The following is a 24,601-nucleotide window of genomic DNA, read 5'->3' on the forward strand; positions in this document are numbered from 1 at the left end:
CCGTTTCAAAGCCGAAGAACCAGCGCTGTCCAGAGACATCTCCGTGGTCATATAGCCGGCATGACTAAATGCCAAAGGCGCACGGAATGCTGTTACCTTCCCACCAAAGGTGGTCCCTATTTTTCTACTTGCATTTTTTACGTGCTTTTGAACTGCTAGGTTGGCAGAAGCTGGGACAACTAACAGGAGCTCACCCCGTTACGCGGCACTAGGGATTCGAACCGCTGAACTGCCGACCTTTCGATCGACAAGCTCAGCGACTTACCCACTTTACAAATAAATAATAAAATAATAAAATAAAATAAATTGCAGAACATTTTCTTTTTTCACAACTGCAGACTAAACTTGGGATTTCAATCCTGAAAATTTTTTGTTAGAGCCAATCTTATCATACCTCTATGTATCCAGCAAACAATTCCCAGATGAAAGTATAAATTGCCTATAATTAAAAACAATGTTTTCAGCCCAGGTCTCTTCTTCTGTGAGTGGAAAGCTACTTCTGCTCATGGGAAAGCTGCTTGCAGCCTAGCAAAACCTAGCTGTGAGGGGGAAAAGTGGAATAAAATCCATGTTTTTCTAATTGTACAAATCCTTGCTTAGTTCTTTAGACAGGATGACCTAACAATTTTTCTAAGGGTTTTCTTTAACTGTTCATAATTAAAACTGTGCATACACACACACACACACACACACACACACACACACACAGAGCTTTCTCATCAGAGCAGCTCAAAGCACCAGTCCATCAAACTAAGTGCACCAATTTATTACTTGGCCTGGAAATAAATGGCTTATAATGTATTTTCACATCCAGTTAAGACAGTTATTGTGGTAATTCTGGATGACCTGAAATTCCCAGGTACAGTATTTTTCAGGAGCAGATTCATCACAGCCACATAATTATAGTTATTTAGAGATCCCAAAGAAGAGACAGAGAAAGGTACACATAGATCACATATATACAATGTGTTTGATGTGAACATCTTTCATGGATTCTAAATATAGTATCATAAATGAATACTGCCTCCTTTTTCAGTGTTTATCATTTCCCCTCATATCCACATACAAACAGAGAATGTAGTAGGCTAAAAATACCCTGTAAATCTGTGGCAAATATGCCCAGCACTGGTAGCTGTGTAAAATGTATACAAATATATATACTATATACAATTACATCTCTTTATGAAGAATTGACCACATACATGAAAGCAGTTGGAAAGCAAGTGAGATGTGTCACATAAAATTATGGAAGCACAATCACAAGCTTGGTGGCTTGATGGCAAATAGGTAACATCTATACACAAACAGAAAGCCCAAGAGTTTAAAAAGAGCTTTGTGTATTGATCCTGCAAGATAGTCCAGACAAAAGGTACCAGCTTCATTTTTATTGTAAGATTATATTAACAGAATTTTGCAAGACTGAAAGTACTTCTCCCTTCCTTTCTTTTTACTCTCCAGAAATCCCTTGTAAAACTTTTCCCACACCCTTCCTCCTTCTGTGGGCTGAGATATTTTCACATCAGTTGTCTGGTTTGTGGCTCTGTCTCCCAAGGCCATTCCCACAGACTGTGGAATTAGATCAAAGGCCCGTGGGTTCCAGCATTCTTTGCATATAGTGGCCTCTTGTATGATTCAAATCTAAAGCACAAAGAAATCCAAAAAAACCTTCCTGTTTCCCAACAAATTTATAGTAGGATATGTTTGTAGCTGAGGTAATACACAGCAATCAAATCTAGTAGCCATTTCATGATCTCTGAGACCATATCACAGATGACTAAGAGTAAAAAAAAAAAAGCTAGATAAGGACTTATCTTCCTTACATAAGACATACAACAATAAGGAACTTCAAATTCTATCAAGAAAAAAACTAACTCCAGTGATACCTTATAACTGAATTATGTAATGCTGATAATTCATCTCTAATCCTGTACATTCCTTGTGCTATATGCAGACTAGCAAGACATTGGGACTTTTATTTATTTTTTTATAATCAAAAATATAAATGAAAACAGGATAGTTGAAAGATTCACAAGTTTGTGTCTTTTATATTTCTTGAATATTATCAACACAGTAATCTTTCTTTTTAAAGTTTTTTATTGATTTTACAACACAACACAACGTACATAACACAAACACATATGTGTTTCTTTTTACATATCAGTTTCGTTCCTCTTACTTTCTACTTTATACATTCCCCATTTTCCCCATCCTTTATTATCATTATCTTTATCGTCCCTTTATATCTAATTTTATTCATTGAGAATATTTTACACATTTGTCACATTCTCCTCTCCATCATTTATTCACATTTACTTTCCCTAATCTCGAACCAATCATACCACTTATTCCATACTTGATAGTATTCTGTATCTTCCTTTTCTTTTATTTCTTTAGTTAATTTGTCCATCTCTGCACAATCCAGAATTTTCTTAATTATTTCTTCCTCTGTTGGTACATTTTCGTTTTTCCAGGACTGTGTGTAGACTATCCTTGCAGCTGTAATTATATGCAAAATACATCTCCGATCATGCTTTGCTCGCACAAGCACAAAGACGAAGACACCAGCCTGAAGATGACGAGTGGGACCTTGTCGAAATGTCACCAAGATACTCTCAATCTTACATGGGAAAAGACCCGAATACGCCAAGACTTGCGGGTGTTTGTATGTAGGTCTTTGGTTATTCGGGTTTTCTCCCACGTAAAATTGGAAGTGTCTTGGCCAAGTGTAAGATTGAGAGCACTTTGGCAACGTTTCGGCATAATCTCAACTGCCATCATCAGGCTTATGCAAGGGATCTTCTGCAGCAACTGCCGTTACTATTTCAAATCTGGTGCTGGTAGTCTGCTTTGCTGAGATGGCTCCACCTCTTCGTTCTGACATGTCACCACCACACATCCACGCAAAAAGCAAACCAAAACCCACACCGATGATGAGGCATGACCACAAACCAGAAGCCAGACCACAGCTGCATCATTAGCCACTTTAAACCCCTCCAATCCATACATGAAGCAAACTGACACCCACCAGGAAGATGTGGCACAACCATGAATGCGAAGCCAAACAACTGCAATGCAGCTCACCAGCTCAAATCCCCCTGCAACTCAGACTAACCCGAGCACAACCAAGCCCCCACCCGAACAAAACACCCCCCGTCCAATCAGAACACAGCCAACCCCCATCCAATCAGAGCACAGCCAAGCCTCCAACCAATCAGAACACACCTCCACCCAATCAGAACACAGCCAAGCTCCCACCCAATCAGTTCACACCCCCACTGGCAGTTAAAAGGAAGAAACAGCTGCAATCACACATTGCTCCTAGAAGCACGAAGCTTCTATACAATTTATAGAATTTATAATTATATATAAAATATAATCAACACAGTAATCTTTGATTTGATTGCTATAAAGAAAAAAAACATGTTATCTTGGAGGAATAATTTGCCCAGTCTTCATCACCAGCAGAGGTGATTTATGCAGATGATCATCTAATAGATCCTGGATAGCTCTGCAGACTAAGCACTGTAATTTAACACCAGCTGTCTGCAATTAAAGTAAGTTCGAATCTCGCCAGGCTCAAGGTTGACTCAGCCTTCCATCCTTTCTAAGGTAGGTAAATTGAGGACCCAGTTTGTGGGGGCAATAAGCTGACTTTGTATAAAATATACAAAAGTATGAAGGCTATTGCTTAACGCACTGTAAGCCGCCCTGTGTCTCCGGAGAAGGGCAGCATATAAATCAAATTTAAAAAAAAAATAATGTAAGAAACAAATTTAGTGGCCTGGTTTTCTGCTGAATTAGAAGAAGCTCAGGTAACTTTGAGGCACATCATTTCTCCAGTCAGGGCAGTTTTAGGTCATAAAAATTATACTTAATCCATGCAAACATAAAGCATATGCTAATTTCTCTTATGGCTAGCAGGAATAATAGTTTTCTACAATTCTGCAAGTCAGTCCATTTCCGATGAAAGGGAGGTTGAGTAGATTTCGTATATAATGCCAAGCATTCTCATTTATTAAGACCCCTTTGCATTTTGACACCCTGTTTTTGTAAGGCAAGTCTAAAATAAGGCAAAACTGTGAATGAGGCTCTGAGAAGATCTCCATATGGGTCTTGCCGTCTCAAATTCCTGCAGATGTTCCCAATGGCTTTTGGTAGGGAAAACAATAGAGTTACAATGGACCATCAAAAATGGACTTTTTGAAGCTGGGGCTCAAGGATCTTTGCCAAGTCCATCTACCTTCCAGCCAAGTTGACATGGATATACAATTTGCCTGTCAGTCCTCTTCAGCCCTGTTCTCAATCAACTGGAGGATAATGATGCAAAGCCTTTGAATCTTGCCCCAAAGACTGACTCAATGGGTTATGTCTAGATTTCTCACAAGCCCTGCCAGCTCAAAGACAAGACTGACTTTAGCAATGGAAATCAAATGGTGGTGGGGGGTTTTGCTGCATGATTGGGCAACATATATATATATATATATATATGTAGGTCTTTGGTTATTCGGGTCTTCTCCCACGTAAAATTGGAAGTGTCTTGGCGACGTTTCGACGAAGTCTCATTCGTCATCTTCAGGCTGGTGTTCTCGGCTTCGTGTTTCAGGAGCAATGCTCATTGCTCCTGGAAGCACGAAGCCGAGAACACCAGCCTGAAGATGACGAATGAGACTTCGTCGAAACGTCGCCAAGACACTTCCAATTTTACGTGGGAGAAGACCCGAATAACCAAAGACCTACATACAAACACCCGCGAAAACCTGAGAAAACATATATATATATATATATATATATATATATATATATATATATATACACACACACACACACACACACACATACATACATACATACATACATACATACATATATATGTATGAACAGCATGTGATGTTCTAAATATTGTATATGTATATATATATATATATATACATACATACATACATATATATATATATGAACAGCATGTGATGTTCTAAATATTGTATATGTTTGGTTTTCCCAACATTGGGTGGATTTGTTTCATTTGCTCCTGCCTCTTTCTACCAACAGCATGGGTACACAGAGAGCACTTGTTGATCGTCCAGTGACCTAGAGGTGGTGGGTTTTGAGGTTTTGGCCGTGTCATTCTCATGCTTGCATCACTTTTGGTTGAACACAAACCTCCTACTGTGTTTGAAAAAAATGTATTACTTGTTACCTGAATTTATAGTTTGAATAAAGCATAAGGATATTTTCATTTTTCAGATTTACATTTCAGTTCCAATATGTTATGATAGAGAATTGGGAGCTTTTCACTGTTGGCTTCTTCTTCAGGCAATGCAGATCAGAAGTCTGAGGTTAAAGTACTATTCAGACAGATAAAAAAGAATTTAAGACGGTGAAGAGAAGATCACCACGCTGATGAAAATATATATCTAGTATTTCTACAGACCTTTTTATCTGTCTAATTCAGCTGCAGCACAAATCTTACAACCTTGTTTAAGCTGATAGCAAAGCTGAGCTATGGAATTTTATCTAAAAATTAACGTTTGGTAGAGGCATCAGTATCAATCTTGTATTGGAAGCAAGTCCCTTCTTGGCAGGTTTCTCAAGAGAACAGAAAGAAGACAAAGAGTGAAAACCCCAAGAGGGATTGTGACACTGGTGAGAGCAACATTAGAAATTATGTTTATTAAGAAAAACATTGCTTAGAGCAGTGCGTCATTTGCTACAGACACAAGGCAAGTAGAGATCAGATCTTTTCATTCTGTTTTCAAGGACACAGAAGCATTCCTCCCACTTGCACTTAGTAAACTAATTCCTACTGGTAGTAGCCATAACATAGTTCTACTGAACGATCTAATAGTGTAAACCTCTTCCCATAGATAGTATTCTGTTTAATCAAAAAAGCGAGATTATTATTTTTATATGTTTAAAACAAGATAGAGATAGTCCTCAACCTATGACCATTAGTTCAGTAAACATTCAAAGCTACAAAGCTGAACAAATGGTGGTTATGACTGGTCTTCGAAGTTCTGCCCAGCCCAGCACATACAGTCACATTATCATAATCAGAGCACTTGGCAACTGTTTGGAATTATGACTGATTGCAATGCCCTACAAATCACATGATTGCCATTTGTAACTTTGGCTGCCAGCTTTCCCAGAAAATCAGTGGGGAAACCAGCAGGGAAGATTGCAAATTGCTGCGATAAGTGTCCTACCTATGCCCTCTGCACCTGTGCTGTGCCAAACACTCACAGTCAGACTCTCTCTGACTGTGTTGCAACCTTGTACAGCTTCTCCGACCCATGCTGCGGTCTTGTCCATCCTTCTTTGACCATTACATATCTTCCTGAACTCTCACCCAACCTTCACCGTGCCTCACTCAACCGCCCCACACACACACTCATTCCCCCCCCCTGTATTCTCCCCAACTGTATTGCATACCTGTGCAATTTCTCTGATCTGTACTGCACTCTTGTGCATCTTTCAATGATCCTTGTTGTGCCTCTCATTTACCTCCTTACACCCTCATGCACCTTCCCCAACCCTCACCATGCCTCTCTCGAACTTCCATGCACCCTGTCACTCTCTCCCGCACTTGGCGGCAGCCGCTTACCTGCCTGCCAGTCTGAGACTTGCAACTGACTTTGGTTGTGGGAAGCCAGCAAGAAGTTGCCTCACTTAATGACCATGAGATTTGGTTACCTATGGCAACTGAGGCTACAGGGATTACCATCGCTAAGCAATGGTCACACTTTGTGATTGCATCATTTAGCTATGGCAGGTGTGTCAAACTCAAGGCCCGCAGCCTGCATCTGGCCTGCGAGGTGCTTACATCCAGCCCGCGGGGCCAGCCTGGAAATATCAAAGGACCAGCCCGTTTTTAGCCGGCAGAGTGCTGCTGGAGGCCGAGGAGGCAGAAAACAGGCCACTTGGGGGCCTCAGGAGGCCTCTGCATGGCCCATTTTTGGCCAGCAGAGTGCTGCTGGAGGCCATGAAGGGAGAAAATGAGGCCGGGGGGGCACACATGGCCCCTCCATGCCCTGTTTTGGCCGGCATGGTGCTGCAGAGGTGTCCATCCCATCTCTCCCCCATTCCCTGTCCCTCAGCCCGTGGAGAACTACAATGGTGATCTGACCCTCGAAGAAATCCAGTTTGACACCTGAGCTATGAAAATTCTGGTCTCAATAAGTCAAGGACTACCTGTATGCTCTGAAAAATTATGAAAGGATAATGATCTATGCATACAAAGAAAACAACATTCAACATTTCTTAAATTACAGAAATTAGACATTAGGTGTGAACAACAGAATGTTAATGTTACTTCTAAGCAGAAAACAGCAAAATAAAACAGTGTAATTAAAAAAAACCTGTTGGAGAGCAACAGACTTGCTATGCTTTTTGCCAATATGTTGAAATCAAGCAAGTTCCATTTGGAAAAATATAGCACAGAAGTTAAGCAACAAACAACTTTATGGATTTTTAATCATAATAGAATTTATTAAATACCTCTTTAATATCAAGGCAACTATGTTAAAATTTAACCAGAAACAATAAGATTTAATCAAGAGAGTAGGAAGAGCATGTGAATTCCATAATCAGTAGTAATTCAATGTTAGATTAAATCTGTAGCATCCCTGAGAAGAATTCATCAAATCTTTAAAATAGATTTTGAAGAGATACATGTTGAAGATTAGTGATTGAATACGTATGTACTGTCTTGCCATTGGACAAAAGTCTGCTACGTTTGACATTTGGTGAGCATTTTAACAGTGATGATGGTTCCATGATTTTTCACTTTATAGTCTGATCCTCAAATTATGTGTAAACTAGTTCTAGAATAGTAATAATATTAACCATTATTTAGTACAGGACTACTAGAAAAATGAATATAGGAATCTGATTATATGCATGAAAAAAATGTATTCGGTGCCATTTGGAGGTCTTCTAGTCCAATCCCCTGCTCAGGCAGAAAGCACTATACCAGGCCTGTCAAACTAGTGGCCCGAATGCATCACACACAGGCCACACCCACCTCAGCTCCTCAAAGGCAAAAACGTCACCATACGTCATGTGACGCTATCGAGTTTGACACCGGTGGCCTATACCATTTCAGACAAATGGTTTTTCTTTAAAAACCTCCAGTGTTGGAGCATTCACAAATTCTGAAGGCAAGTTGTTTCACTGATTAGTGATTGTTTCACTAACTGTCAGGGAATTTCTCCTTTGTTCTAGGTTGCTTCTCTCCTTGATTAGTTCTTTGCCCTACCTTTAAGTGCTTTGGAGAATGGTTGACCCCCTCTTCTTTGTGGCAGCCCTTTAGATATTGGAGCACTATCATGTCACCCCCTAGTCCATTAAACTAGACATAACCAATATCCTGTAATCGTTCTTCATATGTTTTTGCCTCCAGTCACCTAATCGTCTTTGTTGTTCTTTTCTGCACTCTTTCTAGGGTCTCAACAATTTTTTTATATCATGGCAATACAATATTAACCGAAGGGCTCATTTCCTGAAGAAAAATAGCAATGCTACATCTTGACTTCACTGTCAACATTATGTTGCACCAAGACAATAGTAATTTCCTCTATACTTATTTCTGGTCTTTTCTGTGATGACACATCACAGAAGAACAGCAAAATTTGCTTGCAAAATGTCCAAATTACAATAATATCACCCCCACTCAAGACCATAACACTGGCAGATGGACAGAGGAAGAAGTGTATATGTAGTCTCATTTTCTGCCATTGTAACACAGGCCCTTTCAGATTGTAGCAAGCAATTTGCCATCTGCAAATTGCAGTTTTTTAATTTCTGTGGAGGCACCGATTCAAGATTCGTAATCTTCCAAAAATTCTTGCTGTTGTATGATCATTAAAAAGAAATAAATCTAAAATCTGCCAAATGAATGTTTCTTCCAGCCTCATCTTCAGAGTCCTTTCTGCAACTATCTGGTATCATTACTAGTCACAGAACTGTAACAGGCAAGGAGAGCCAAAAATCACTGTTGTAGCTCATTCGGTTTCTGTAATTCCATTTGCCGGTTGGGACCGCAACTCCAGAATTGTAGCCTATAATGGTTTTGGTGGTTGGGAATTCTGGGAACGCAGTGGATATATACAGACAATGAACCTCTGGAAATAGGTTTTATATTCTTTTTAAATTTAGGTTTGCAGCCAATGTCACATTTTTATTTTCATGCTTATTAACCAGGTATTGAAATTGGCTTAGAACACTGGAATCATGAGGGCAAGTGGCATTATTAAAACTGTTTACCTTGTATCATTCAAGATAATGGTATAGGGAGCTTTTCATTGCAACATTATCTACATATGGCTTAGTGTTATAATGGTTTATGAAGAGTGTGTTGTGATTCTTAGGATTGACAGACAAAAGACAGCATGAGAATACTTTCTTGTAAACTAGGTCAATTTTTCTCTTCTTATTTATAGCATATCAAGCATAGAAACCCATTAGTTTTTCTATGAGATTGACCCTCTCTGTCAGATAATTATCACAGTAACATTCAGCTATTTATATTATTTTATTTTTATTTTATTTATTAAATGTATATGCTGCCCATCTCACCAGTATGATAACTCTGGGTGACTCACAAATGATAAAAATATAAATATAAAAACATTTAAAATTTAAAAGTTACATAAGAACTAAGACCAAGGAGACAGATCTCATGTTTTTTTCTTGTTTCACCAGTATCTCCAGCCAAACCCAGATTTTTAAGGCCTCTCCAAAGGCCAGAAGGGTAGGAGCAGATGGGTCTACAACAATTCACCACAGCCAACTCACCATGGCCATTTCGCTGCAGCCAACTTGCTGTGGCTAACTTGTTGCAGCCAACTCGCCATGGCCAACTCGATACAGAACAACTCACCGCAGGACAAGAGTTACACTAATATTGAAGAAATAGTCAAACAGAATAATTAAAGAAAGGATGCCAAAAGAGGAACAAAATAAAATGTGAGTGACAAAAATTAAAATATTTTTTACAATTATTTAAAAAATAAAATGGAATTGTTGAATTGTCCTGCAGCAAGTTGTCCCATGGTGAGAACGCCATGGTGAGTTGTCTTGTGGTAAATTGGCTGTGGCAAATTGGCCGTGGCGAGTTGGCCAAAGTGAGTTGACCATGGAGAGTTGGCAGTGGTGAATCGGCTGAGGCGAGTTGTCCCATTCCAGGAGCAGATCTCCCCTCCAATGGTAAAATGTTCTACAGAGTGTGACAGCAGAAGAGGCTCTTCTCCTCAATCCCACGAGCCAAAATAGTTTAGCAGATGGGGTCTGCAGTAAGCACTTTCTAAAATACTTTTAGAGAATCAACATAGTATAGTGAATAGGATGAGACAAGTTTAAGACCACCTTAAACTGAAGACAGCAAACTTTCTGAGGCATCCCCCCTCTCTTAGTCTACCTTACCTCACAGGGCTGTTGGAGGCAGGAATGCTATGTTGGCCAACTAGTTTTCCTAGAAGAAAGGGGAAACTGCATGGATGAAGGAGATTCCCATCCAAGTCCACCTGCTTCACTTTTGCACCAGGGGAGGGTTCTACTTACCTTTACTACCGGTTCACAACGGGAGCGCAGATTGTCCATTATGACGTCCGGGCAGGTGGGTAGAGCCTCCTGCTGCTTTTACTACTGGTTCGCAAGAACCGGACAGAACCAGGAGCAGCCCACCACTGTTTTGCACCTAAGTAATATAAATAAGTAACATATATAATGTGTAATAGTTTTTCAACAATGTAAATGTAGACTTACAGCTTTAAAGAAACCTAAAAAATCAATAAAGCACAACAGGACACTCATTGTTCATTTTTCTACTATGACTTAGTCTTGCTTTCAACAGTTTTTAAAAGCTAGACCTCATACTCTGAACTGTATTTTTCACTTATTATTACTTCAAAACTTTATAATTTTGCATTGTTCAAAATATTATTAGTTCGCCATCTCAGCTTGATTAAATATTCTTAGCAGTTCACACCTTCTGTTTGTTAGTTTGTTAGGATAACCTCATTTGTGTTTGTGCATGCATAATGAAGTAAGCCAGCTGAATGTTTACAGCCTTGATGCCTTAGTGGCACAAATGCTGGGTTTAGATGGAGAATATGAAAAACACTGTATTTTTATCTGTTTATTTAACCTTATGGTGTATGTGTGCTATGAGTGACCTCTGTACAAGGTTCTAGACCAACTGGTAGGGTCAAAGCCTAACTGAATTTCTATGTAGGGGCATAACATAGTTGGGGCTGTTTTAATTACAGTTGTTATGGGTGGCTTGAAGCTGACAGTTTGAAACAATTCAATGGAGAAAGGTCAATTAGTGGCACATGATTGTCAATTGAAGAAGGACTGAAGGCACAAATCTTAGAAAATGGGTGAAACAAAATTGGCAGTGAGAGAAACAGAAACTTTGCTGTTGGATTGTTCAGACAGTGTGCTTGGTAACAAAAGGCTTCAGGCAGAGAACTGGCCTTGGGAGATCTTAACTCTTGAGACAGCTGAATGATTCTGAAAACCAGAAGCAGTAGAAACAACCTGAGATAGAGATAGTGACTGCTACTCATTTTTGTTTCTGTGGATGAGGAATTCTCATTGTTCTTACAACTAGCCAGGTTTTGAGTGAGAACTGTATATTTAGGAATTTTGAGGTTCTACTACTTGACCATATCATTTTTTATGGAAAACAACTCTTTTAATGATTATCTTAATTTTGGAAGCCATTGTCTCAAACAACGTATTCTCCTACCTCTCTTGAGGGTAGTAACACTGTTTTTCTATTAAGAAAAAAGCATATTGATTGGGTGGATTACTTCCTGTGTTCTCCTGACATTTATCTTTGAAGGGATAGAGCAGCAATACTGCGTCATGGCTAAGAATAAATATTACTCAGTCATTTTTGCTAGCCTTTGGTACTTATCATCAAAATGTCTCAACCATTTGCAGTATGCATCTTAGACTTTGTCAAAAAATGTCTGAAGAAGATGCATTTTTATGAATATTTTTTTATTAAAAGAAGTCATTACAAAGATTTTAAAAACCTACAAAAACATAGAAGAAAGAAAAAGGGGTTAAAAGAAAAAGTGAAGAATAACAAAAAAAAAAAAAAAACACCCAAGAAAAATAAAGATATCTAAAGAAGCAGCTGAAGAAGATGCATTTGAACCATCCAGATGGATTTGCCACATGGAGAAGTATTTGCTTGTTTTAGCAATCTGCATTAAGTTTTTGGGGGAGAACATTAGACCAATGAGGTAGCTCATAATAAAAGAAAAGAAAAGTACGGACCAATTAAATGATTAAAAACTCTACCCATCGTTCAAACACCAATATCAAGTTGATGTTAAAATGTCAGCAGCATTCAGATGTAAATTCAAATTTAAATTTTACATTTGCAAATTCAACAACCATGCTAAATAAATATACAAAACTTGTTTGGGAATACTAAAAATAAAGGAAGCTGATGGACATATTAGAGAAGGAAGTTCTAAATGACAAGGACCAAACAAATTAAAAAAGCTCCATCATCTAACTTTTGATGGCTGCACATTTGGCATGGTTAGGTTGATCTCTCATCAAAAGAAGATTATGTCTATTGTTCCTAAGTCCACTAAAACAATGATATGTATTGTTTCAAGTGTTTTTGAGTGTGAAGAGACTAAACAGAGAAGTCACAATTCCATTTATAGCTGCTAGCATCCAAGCAATTAGGAAGCAACTGACAGAAGTACTGTCAGAAATGGATGGTCCTTTTCAAATCATTTCCGTACTTACATCTTTTTAAAAAAGATGGACCTCAAAGTAAATTGATTTGCTAATTTTAAAAACATAATGGTTATTTTTCTTGTGGTAACTCTACCTTGTGAGAAAAAGCCCAGCATTTTTATTTTATTTCCTCCACTGACACTGATGAAGAAAAGTAAGAAGCAACATTAACTCCCAGGTTACAGTTGTGCTCATAAGTTTACATACCCTGGCAGAATGTATGATTTCCTGGCCATTTTTCAGAGAATATGAATGATAACACGAAAACCTTTCTTTCACTCATGGTTAGTGTTTGGCTGAAGCCATTTATTATCAATCAACTGTGTTTACTCTTTTTCAATCATAATGACAACAGGAACTACCCAAATGACCCTGATCACAAGTTTACATACCCTGGTGATTGTGGCCTGATAACACGCACACAGGTTGACACAAAGGGGTGTGAATGGCTATTAAAGGTAACCATCCTCACCTGTGATCTGTTTGCATGTAATTAGTGTGTGTGTATAAAAGGTCAATGAGTTTCTGGCCTCCTGACAAACCCTTGCATCCTTCATCCAGTGCTGCACTGATGTTTCTGGATTCTGAGTCATAGGGAAAGCAAAAGAGCCTTGGTAGTACAGTGGTCTAAGGCACCCTGTTATTAAGACCAGCTGCCTGCAATTACTGCAGGTTTGAATCTCGCCAAGGCTCAAGGTTGACTCAGCCTTCCATCCTTTCTAAGGTAGGTAAATTGAGGACCCAGTTGTGGGGGCAATAAGCTGACTTTGTATAAATATACAAAAGAATGAAGGCTATTGCTTAGTGCTTGTAAGCCGCCCTGAGTCTCCGGAGAAGGGCGGCATATAAATCAAATTTAAAAAAAAAAAGAATTGTCAAAGGATCTGCAGGAAAAGGTAGTTGAACTGTATAAAACAGGAAAGGGATATAAAAAGATATCCAAGAAATTGAGAATGCTAATCAGCAGTGTTCAAACTCTAATCAAGAAGTGGAAAATGAGGGGTTCTGTTGAAACCAAACCACGGTCAGGTAGACCAACTAAACTTTCAGCCACAACTGCCAGGAAAATTGTTCGGGATGCAAAGAAAAACCCACAAATAACTTCAGGTGAAATACAGGACTCTCTGAAAACATGTGGTGTGGCTGTTGCAAGATGCACAATAAGGAGGCACTTGATTGAAAAAGAATAAACACAGTTGATTGATAATAAATGGCTTCAGCCAAACACTAACCATGAGTGAAAAAAAACTTTTCGTGTTATCTTCATATTCTCTGAAAAATGACCAAGAAATCATAAATTCTGCCAGGATATGTAAACTTATGAGCACAACTGTATGAGAGGAGGAAAGGGTCAGAGAAGGAGAAAAGGCAAAGGGCTACTATCTGGACAAGGTAGATGAATCACAGGTAGGTGAAGAAGACTCTACGTTTTATCTCACAGCTTGGTCTGTATCTTTGCATACCATAAACACAAGATCAGCTCAAGTCATTTTAGAAAGTACCTAGGAGAAGAAAAGTATGGCACTCATGGAAAAAAGCAAAATGAAGTCACTTATTTTATCAGAGCAGGAAGAACTCTTGATATGTTTGTGCAGGACAGAGGTTGGGGCTTGGAAGCCAGCTGAAGGAAACTACTGAAAGAATTCTTGATGCACTCGATGTGGTTGGGATATTTTAAATCCTGGTTCTCTAGCAACAGAATATCATTTTGGGAGCTTTTTTTTTTTTTTTGCAAACTGTTTAGTGTTCATGTGTCACTATCACGGCTGTGCCAGCTTGCACCTGGCATCAATATAAACAAAGCTTTGGCAAAGGCTCTTTCCTTTGGGATGGAGACATCTGATTTTCAAGCTGAAAACATGTCATTGTTGCAAGACACTCCAAATAGCCTGCTTTTTTTAAAACCAGTATAGTAAATTAACCCGCCTAGTGTCGTGTTAAATGCTTTGCAAACACCGACTGCAGGCAAGGAGGAAAATGGGAAAAACAAATAAAAACACTTCAGTAAAGGGTTGGCCTGGCCTTGCCGAAATAGCAGAAGCTGAAATAGGATGTGGGAGCTGGTGAAGAATACAAAAGACAGAATGGCACAATTGAAAGGCATCGTCTTTGAGCTTCTGCCGGCTTTCCCAGATCCCAGAACTAAACAAGACATTCAGTAGAGCAAGGCTGGATTTAATCAATTCTGCAAAAGGAGGAACAGGAGATGTTCTGACAAGGGGTCCAAACCTTAACAAGCAACTGAAAATTAAATTGATGTCATAACTGGTGCCCCAGCACGTAATTAATGGTGTGGCTCTTACAAATGTTATAAACCTGTAAGAACAGCAACCCAGGAAGCATGAAATGGATGGAGCTCGAGTGGAGCTTTTAGGTCAGCTGGAAAATGCAGTCAGAATAGATTGCAAATCTGTGGGATAGAAGGGGGTTTCCTCTCTTCCAACAGTCTTCTCTTATACAGCAATATAAAAATGCTGCAAAGAGAGTAAACAGTGTTGAAGTGTTGAAGTATAAGCATTGTGTTCTTCGCATCCCTGTACTAATAGTGATATTGATCTTAGGTTCAGAATACATAGAGTTCCTAGTCTAAGATTGTTATGTTTTCAGATCCTGCCTTGTGCATTTGGGCTTGAAAAGGGAATGAAAAATGCCTATTGAAATCTCTATTATGAGCCTGGTTTTGCAGCTCACCAGAGGAGCGTATAAATTGACAAGATGAATATGGGTGGAGACGTTAAACATAGCTGCTCCATTCCTACTGCAATAGTGAGTCACATGAAAAAATACACCAATATAATCACAAAAAATCAATAGACTAAAGACCAAAAAGCCAGTTAAACAAAAGAGAGAAACAACCTTACAACTTAATATACAGTACATCTTAAATGTTGTGGGTATCAGCTATTATATGGCTGGTAACATCGTCAGCCAGATGTTTAGACCGGATTCGGCATTTTTACCCAGCTATTGTGTCCTTCCCAAGGACCTGGCATAGGGAATGCTGTTGTTTGATGGTGATAAAGGTATTGTGGCAGAATGTAAGTTGTTCCTAGTAAAGTAAAATCACTGATGGTGATTTTGCCAATATTGATGGTGTTCAATGGTGCTCCAGACGTTTTGGGATTGAACCCAAGGCTCCTGTTACTATTGTATTGGTATTATCTTTGCTTTCTTTTGCCATAGTCATCCTATTTACAGGTGTTTGTATTTTCTACCTGTTCTGCTTTAGATACAACCACAGCCACTATCCAGACTTTTCTTTGTCTTTCTTATTGACAGTTAAGTTTGGGGTCTTGTGTAGCAGATGTTTGTCTGTTTCAGTTCTAAAGTCCCAGAGCACTTTAGCTTCTTTCATTTTTGATTCTAGGTCTTTGTATTTTGTTATCTTCTCCAACTCCTTCTTTTCTATTCTGCTGTCTTCAGATACTGCCACATTCACTATCCAGACTTTCGCTTGCGGACAAATGGCATTGCTTGCAGATATTTCAAGGCACCATTGTTGCTACTTGGTCATGCCATTGTTTGTAGTCAGTGTGTGTGATCTTCTTGCAGCCACTAACTAGATGGTCCACCATCTAATTAAGTGATCTACTTCAGCTTCTTTGCAGAAGCAGCATTTATTGCTGTTTTTTCAATTATTCTTATTCTTGTTATTAATTCTAGAAAGCAAAAAGTAGCGCTAAATAAATAAGGTAAAGGTAAAGGAGTCCCTGTGGATTTTTCTCCGTTAGTCGTTGCCAACTATAGGGAATGGTGCTCATCTCGTTTAAGGCCATTGAGCCAGCGCTGTCTAAAAACATTTCCGCAGTTTTATGGCCAGCATGATAACACAGTGTTGTTACAAAAGTGCTACCTGTTTATCTACTCACATGTGCATGCTTTTGAACTGCTAGGGTAGCAGGAGCTGGAGTGAGAACAGAAGCTCACCCTGTCATATGCTGCTCGGGTCTCAAACCTGGGCTGCCGGCTTTCCAGCCAACAAGCCCAGTATCTTAATTACTGAGCCACCATGCTGCCAAGCACTAAATAAATGCCTGAAGATAATTTATGGTGATGATTTTAATGTTTAAAACCTAACACGTCATAAAGGCTGACTAGCCTGTCTCAATCTGAACCTGCCTGGACTTTAATTCAGCTGAGAAGACTCTTGAAAGACCGCCATTTGTTGAGCTGAAATGCTCTGGCCTGTGCTTTGTCTAGAACAGATCTGAACTTTCTATTTTTTCACTTTCAGAAAATAAGTAAATACGGTCATCTTCAGCCAGGCCTCTTTGACTGCAGTAGCAAATATTTTAGTAGTTTTGTTTTAATTTTCATTCATATTGGTACATTGAATCCCAAAATTGGGATCAGAATTCCATCATTAAGTCAGTGTGGTTGTAAAAAGAGTCAGCACGTGTCCAGATCTGATATTATAATCATTTTTACCATGGTCATTAAATAAATCACACAGTCATTACATGAATTGTGTAGTCATTAATCAAATCTGACTTTCCCAATTGAATTTTTTTGGTCATAAACCAGCTGAGGTTTCACGATTACATACGCAGAAGATGCTACAACCACTGTAAAAGCATGCCATTCGCCAAACTTTGTAATTTCATGACCACAGGGGTGGTGCAATGACTGTAATTTTTAGGACAGGTTGTAAGTTACTTTTTCCAAGGCTGTCATATCTGTGAACCATTGTTAAACATATGGTTATCAGTGGAAGACAACCTGTAGCCATTCTGAGAACATGGCTTTTAAAAAAGGGATATAAATAACATGGTAAATAAATACATGGATAAACGTGTGATTATATGAGCAGTCAAAATAGGGAACCACTACCAAGGTTTGTGTAATGTGTCAGAACTGGGGTCCTTGGTTTGTTGTTGTTGTCCAAGCATTGGGTAGTGAGTCAAATCTTATCCATAGAAAGCCAGATTCCTTTTGAATTTGGAAGTAATGTGTTACATTGATTAATCAGTATCACTGATTATAATTATGCATTCTCTCCTCATTTAGTACTAACAATAGTTGGTTGTTAAGCAAAATGGTTGCTAAGCAAACAGGAGATAGAGGGGGGAGGGAGGGAGGGAGAGAGAGAGAGAGAGAGAGGGAGAGAGAGAGAGAGATGCTGGTTGCTGCTGTTTCATTCAGATAAAGTTCTTTCTTACAGTGTCCTTGCCTGACCTGTTTTTTTTTCCTCTTCTTTTCTTTTCTTCTTTTTTTGCTCTCTGTAAGGGCAGAGAGATTGCTGAAGCAAACTATCTCTGCCTGAGTTGCTTTTCTCCACAACACAATGCTTCCCTAAAAGGTGCTAACCACAACTTAACAAGTTCAGCTCTCTGACATTGATTAGTTGATTAGAAACCTTCCACTGGCTCTTGCTGCTTCCTGAAACCGACCAGACCTTAATCAGTTTCACACTAAAGGCTTTTGTTGTAAGGCATGTGAAATTTGGTTGTAAATGCAATCATTGCTTGGAAAATTTTATTGTTACTTTCTATTACCATTGTATTTGTGAACGGTTCTTAACCGGGGTACCCAAAGATGCTTTTTTTCAAGAAGCAACTGGACTTCTTTGTTTTTCTTTGAAAACGTTTCACTTCTCATCCAAGAAGCTTCTTCAGCCCTGACTGACTGGTGGGGAATGGAAAAATTTATATTCCTTGCAGAGAGCTGGTCATATGCATTTTTTTAGAGAGTCATTGAGGCCACTTGGAGATTTATCTGTGTCCTCAGGGTCACCTGAGTAGTGCAAACAGGTGTGGAGCCTACTTGGAACTGCTGAAAGGACTGTGTTGTAAACTGGAGATAGATGATGTCATATCCCTCTCTTTCTGTTGAGAAGGAGCTGTTCAATTTTGACATCAATGGTCTCTTTGACCCCTCTTTCAAACCAGCAGTTATCTCTGTCCAAAATGTGGGTTTTCTGTCTTCAAAAGAGTGCCCTTTGTCTTTTAAATGCAGATGGACTGCTGAATCTTGTCCTGGTGGGTTTGTTCTCTTACGTTGTACCATTTGTTTATGAAGTGATTGTTTTGTTTCCCCATTCTTGGAGGATGGCTTTGTCTATGTTACTATCCAATAAAAGTTTCAAAACATATTGGCTCTTGGATCTCCTGAGCCCCTCGACATTGATTTGGAAAATGCAAATAATATTTCCAATCTCTCTTGTCATTGAAAAAGTCCGTTTTTTGTTTTTGTTTTTGTTGCCATGTATTTTGAAAGTCTACAGAATAGACTGACTGCCAGCAGTTGCTAGTTCATTTAGTTCAGGCTATTGTGCTAGCCAGGATGCACCATGAGGAGTAAACTGTCAGAAAACGCTCATATACAAATGTAAGAAAATAAGCTGGACAGCCAGGATCAGAATGAAGGCACATGCAATCCAGCTGTCTGTCACAGTAGCCAACTCATTGCTTCAATAAGCCCAAAATTAGGATATAAATGATTAACAGCTTTTTAATTATGATCCCCAACAACTAGCATTGAAACATATTGAAACAAACATAATTAACCATTATAATAATCAAAGTCTTATCATCAGGAAGTAAAAAAATTAAAATATTAGAATATGACATGAAAAATTTTCCAACAAGAGAGAAAAAGAGCTCATATTACAACAAATACATCTGGTGAATAGATAGACTTTCAACCAGTGCTTTAGAAAAAAGCATTAGCGAAACATGTTGAGAATATATCCAAGATAGTCCCAGTTTTTTAGATAATCTATCCAGAAAACTTTGGTAATTAGGTGACTTTAAAATACCATCAGCATCATCGACATTACCTTAACAACTCTTAGGTCCTTGGTTAGGACTTGAACTGTTAAGTTTTTACCAGTCCCAGACTGTGAATCGAAGATTAAATCAATAATCATAATCATAATCATACAATTTATTGATATCGCTGTACCAGGAGTTGCAAGAGTCAAAGAAAAAGAACTGGAAAAAAAATCATGAAATATCGCAACCTGGCCATCAAAACTATGTGACAATGGATGAAACATGTAACAGTGATACCCATTGTCATCGGGGCACTTGGTACCATGTCCAAGAATTTTACAAAATACATCAAGAAACTGCAGCTTCCTGCTATAATACCAGTGGAACTGCAAAAAACTGTGCTACTCGGAACATCATACATTTTAAGATGATACTTGATTAATACCTAGGATGCTGGCTGCAACCCGTATCAACCATCAGCGCTGGTCAATGGTATTTGTGATACATTTTTAAATGTTCAGTTGACTGAGTTTCATGTTTAATGAATAAAAGAGATAATAATAATAATAGTTGGAGTCCCACACTAGAAGTCTTTTTTTTTTTTTAATAATAACCACCCACCTCAATCTGTTTGGTGGAAAATAGATGGATCAAACAGGAGTCTATGAAGGAAGCTAATAATCCAAATAACCCAATCAGGGTTTTAGAAGTTAAAACCAGCATTTTATAATACTATGATATTTTGGAGAATATCAAAGTTGGAAAATGTAAAGCGTTAACATACACAGATGAAAAGTTTGCTCAAGATGTGCAATACAATTCCCTAATGTCTCTTCCAGGTAAGAGTTGCTCTATGATGGAGAGGGGCAGTTCCTAAATATGAGAGGGAGAGAGGGAGGGGGAGAGAAAGAGGGAGAGAGATGCATGTTAGAATAAGAGATTACAAATAAGAGGTTCAGAATTGTAGTCTGTATGGAATGTGTTTCTAGAGCTTACAAGGTTGTTCTAAAAAAATGTTGGTTTGGTTTGAATAGCTGCCCATCTTAGTAGCATAACCCTGGGCAGTTCACAAACAAAATACTGGAAGGAAGATTCAAGAATGGTGATAAAATAGTAAATCAATATGTGTGATACTTATGCAACTTTGAGACAAGCACAGAGTAAAATCACCGTATCATTACTATCTTTCAGTCACCATTAGTTAAATTTTAAAGAATAAATGTTTTAAATTATTGGAAGTACAGGCTGCTAAATACTATTCATATTTAATTTAATATTTAATTGGTATCCAATTTGTTTTGAATTATTAGAAATCAATCAGGAAATTATGTGTCAAATGCTCTAGAATCTCTCCTTGTACCAGCACAAAAAATTAAGTTCCTTTGTTAAGGATTTTTTTAGTAGTGGCAATGATTATACAACATATTGGAAGACTTTCCTTCCATGTTGCAATGGCTACAAAACATTGCCGAGACAGATTAATTTTGTTTGAAAAAGGACATAATTAAGGGTGTGAAGAGGCCTTTTGAATGGAAGTCACAATTGCTATGTTTTTTTTCTGATTACAAACTGTGCAAATTAAATATTGCATTGTAAGACTACAAAAACTAATTTCAAAAATAAACTCAGTATGAAGCAATACTCAGTGGTTAGAATCGGACTACGTGCTTTTGCTAAACAGCCCAATGAAACTAAGCTAAACATGTTTCAAACTTCAACAGCATCTCTAAAAGTGGCAATGAAATTTAGGATTGGCCTGTGGTTTTTCATGCAAAGACACTGCATATATACACATTTTAGACCTTGGGTTCCTTTGTGGAAGGTAGTACTTTTCTTTGAATGAAGCAGCATTCGAACACAGAAACAGCCCCACTTGCAGAAATCTACAGGTAGATTTCACAGTGAACTGGGGTTTCTGTTACTCTCGGCTTAGGTTTTATGGACTAAAATTAAGCATCTGTGAATCCCTTTAATCGGACTGATACACAAGCTGAACTACAATTACAATTCCATGATGGAGTTTCTGGGCTACTTGCATTTATGGCAACTATTTCATTTTGGAAACATATGGAGACGAAGTGCATTGAAATATTACAGAAATTGATATCAGCACCTCTCAAAGCTATTGAAGAGACAATTTAAAAAACCCCAAATAAAAAATACCATCTTCCCGAAGTACTAAAATTATTTTGTGAGGGTTTTTTTTTTTTTTTTGCTTATGGCAATGATTTGCTTACATGCCTAAATTAGCTAAATATACAGAAAAGCATGTACTGCAGGCAGAATGTGAAAAACATCTCTGTAGGAGAATCCAAATGGCTGTAGGAGATGCCAAATATAACAGTGTATTTGCATGCTTGAGGATGAGCTTGTGTGTTGTCAAGAGAGAGCAAGTGCTTGCTAGGGTTACCATATGTCCATTGCTTTCCTAGAGATGCCTCCATTTTGATGCTTAAAGCTCTACCCAGCTGGATTTTTTTCCACATAACTTTAAAAATTATATGGTTCTGAATGCCAACTGTTCCAGTTTCTTGGATTGGTGCCTCAATCCAAGCTGGTTGATGTGGTGGCTATTGCAGCAAGATAGCAGGATCACAAGAAACTTGGGGGGACTGTTTGCAGAGAAAGTACTCCCCAGCTGGGCTGGGCACGTTGCAATTACTGTCCGTGGCCACTATACCAAGACTGTGAAGATGCCTCTCTTTGCAAGCTCTCTAGCTGAGCTCTGGAACTAGCAGGGCATATCAGAGTGACTGGAATTAATCCACCTCCAGGGCAATGGCCAAGCAGAAGATACTGGGAGAGAAAGAACCAAGATCAGACTCTTCAGAGGAGCCTTATAGTCCAGAAGTTGGTCCTTGCAGATTTTGCAGCCACTTGGAAACACCACAGATCCTGCCAACTCTACCACCAGAAGCACTGGCAGCAGTGTTAAGATGAGTCACCTTAATTAAGCAGATTAACTTTATCAATGATTTGTAAAAATTTGAGGCTTGGAGGGGTATTGTAAGAATCCCACCAAAGGAGATGCAGAAAAAGGAACACCATAGGGTCTGTTCGTTTTGCAATAGCAATAGCAGACTTATATACCACTTCATCGTGCTTGACAGCCCTTTCTAAGCAGTTTACACAGTCAATGTATTGCCCCCACAACAACCTGGGTCCTCGTTTTACCGACCTCGGAAGGATGGAAGTCTGTGACAAACTTGAGCCAGTGAGAATCAAACCGCTGGCAGTGGGCAGAATTAGCCTGCAATACTGCATTCTAACCACTGCGCCACCACGGCTCTTAATTTTTTAACATTTTAATCTTTAGTCGAATGAATTAATTCTTACAAAAATAATCCTGGGGCTATCATACCGGTAGTATTAGGTGCCTAATTCATTTTTTTACCTTGTTGCATTCATGAAGAGACAGATGTGAAATAAAAAGTGGGAAGATATAATGTATATAGTTGATGGGTACACATCAATAGGATGCCATAGTCTTTATTCTGTAATTAATTACATTCGGAAGGCCCCCAAACATTTCTTTGCCATGTTAATTATTCCCATTTGTGGAGATGGATCTTTAGGAGAAAAAAACATATAGATATATTAGCTGGAGGTATTTATGTGATATGTCTTTGATGTGGTTATTTAATTAGTCATTTTTCTGGTTTCACATAACACATTAACCCATAAACTAGCTAAGCTTGCTAGTTTCAAACAGAAAGAAAAGAAAAAGACTTATGTCAGTTAGCAGCCACTCATTATTTGGACACATATCTTGGTCTGTTGAATTATCACAGACCATATCTTGGTCTGTGATAATTCAACACTGGTAATTCATGTCTTTTCCTGTTGTATCTGTCCTTTTAGGACTTGAAATAAATAATGAGTGTGGGCTGGGAGTGAACAGGCCGTAGAGATAAATAAATGTTGTGTCCACCTGAACTATAGAAAGGATATTGAGTCGAAGAATCCCATCTCCAAAAATCCTGATAACCTTAACTGTTCCCAAAATTAAAATCTTGAGATTAAATGCTATATTTCAAAAAAGACAAAATTGCCTCTGAAAATAAATCCTAATGTTATTATATCTAATGTTTCTATTTCTGGTAAAGTAGTGATGGGGGGGGAGGGAGAAGGGAGGATTTTAAAAAATAAAGGCGGTGTCCATAATACATATAAAGAGGGGGGGGCATCAAACATGTGATTGTGATTTTTTAACCCCATGGAGGTGGTAACTTTATATTAGAGAGGGACCTAGGCTCCACTTCTACTCAGTTTTTAGTCTCAGTTGGGTTACAGGATTTTAAAAAGAAAAAAAAATACATATTCAGAAAAGTTTTTTTTAATTAATTGGACAACTGTAATTTAAATATGAGAGAAATAAGATGGGTTGTTTTAATTGGAATATGGAAGGCTTCCTTAAATCCTTCCATGCTTACAAATGTTGCATATGTAGCTTTGGATGAAATGCAGGGTTGATGTCTGTTTTTCATTTGTTAAAAAAGGAGGAGTAATCTAACAAAAGGAATGGATAATCCTGCCTTTCTATTCTTTGCTAGAAAAGTGGGGTTATTCATGCAATAAATACATCATTTATTTTATTTGGGGCAGAATCTCCAGATTCAATTTTGACTGCTTCCTTAATATGTTTTTTAGCTTTGGAGAATAGGAAAGAGCCATTACAAACTACATTTCAAGATGCTTTTTTTAGAACAAAAGTGGTAGCTAAATTGTTCTCATTATTTGCCTTCACCCACCTATTCCTTTTGCTTTAAAAAAAAACAAAAAACAGTAATGTGATTATTTGTCCCAGTCGCATTCTCAGCAGGGAAATGGGAAAGAAAATGACCAGGCTGTTTAGACATGGCATTTCTAGAGAAGGGGCATCAGCTTGTTAAATAAGTTTTGCTCTTGGCACCAAGTAATCCTGCAGGACTAATGGCCTCCTTAAGAAATATGTAGGTTGCTTTTGACAAAGAAAAGCTGAAATCCAGAGTATGGTGACTCTTGGTATAGACAAGAGACAAAAGCCTCAGCAGTGTCAGGCTGAATAAACAAACCACTACAGGGGCTAACATTAAATCATAATTGCATGTTTTATCATGTCAGTCCTGTCACAAAACAGCTAA

General features: G+C 38.4%; 1 protein-coding gene and 1 long non-coding RNA gene across 3 annotated transcripts in view; one reads left to right on the forward strand and one right to left on the reverse strand.

The window, feature by feature from the left end:
- Nucleotides 1-24,601, forward strand: part of CLYBL (citramalyl-CoA lyase) — a 194,098-nt gene that overhangs the window by 135,027 nt on the left and 34,470 nt on the right. The gene's annotated exons all lie outside the window — the stretch shown is intronic.
- LOC117666028 (uncharacterized) overlaps nt 1-24,601 on the reverse strand; it is a 101,550-nt gene that overhangs the window by 35,455 nt on the left and 41,494 nt on the right. The window contains exon 2 of the long non-coding RNA XR_015728277.1: nt 10,558-10,693. This is a non-coding gene — a long non-coding RNA (uncharacterized LOC117666028). The remainder of the gene's footprint in view (nt 1-10,557; nt 10,694-24,601) is intronic.

Source organism: Pantherophis guttatus, chromosome 5 (genome assembly GCF_059756535.1).
Source record: "Pantherophis guttatus breed Tessera chromosome 5, ASM5975653v1, whole genome shotgun sequence".
Taxonomy (NCBI): Eukaryota; Metazoa; Chordata; class Lepidosauria; order Squamata; family Colubridae; genus Pantherophis; species Pantherophis guttatus.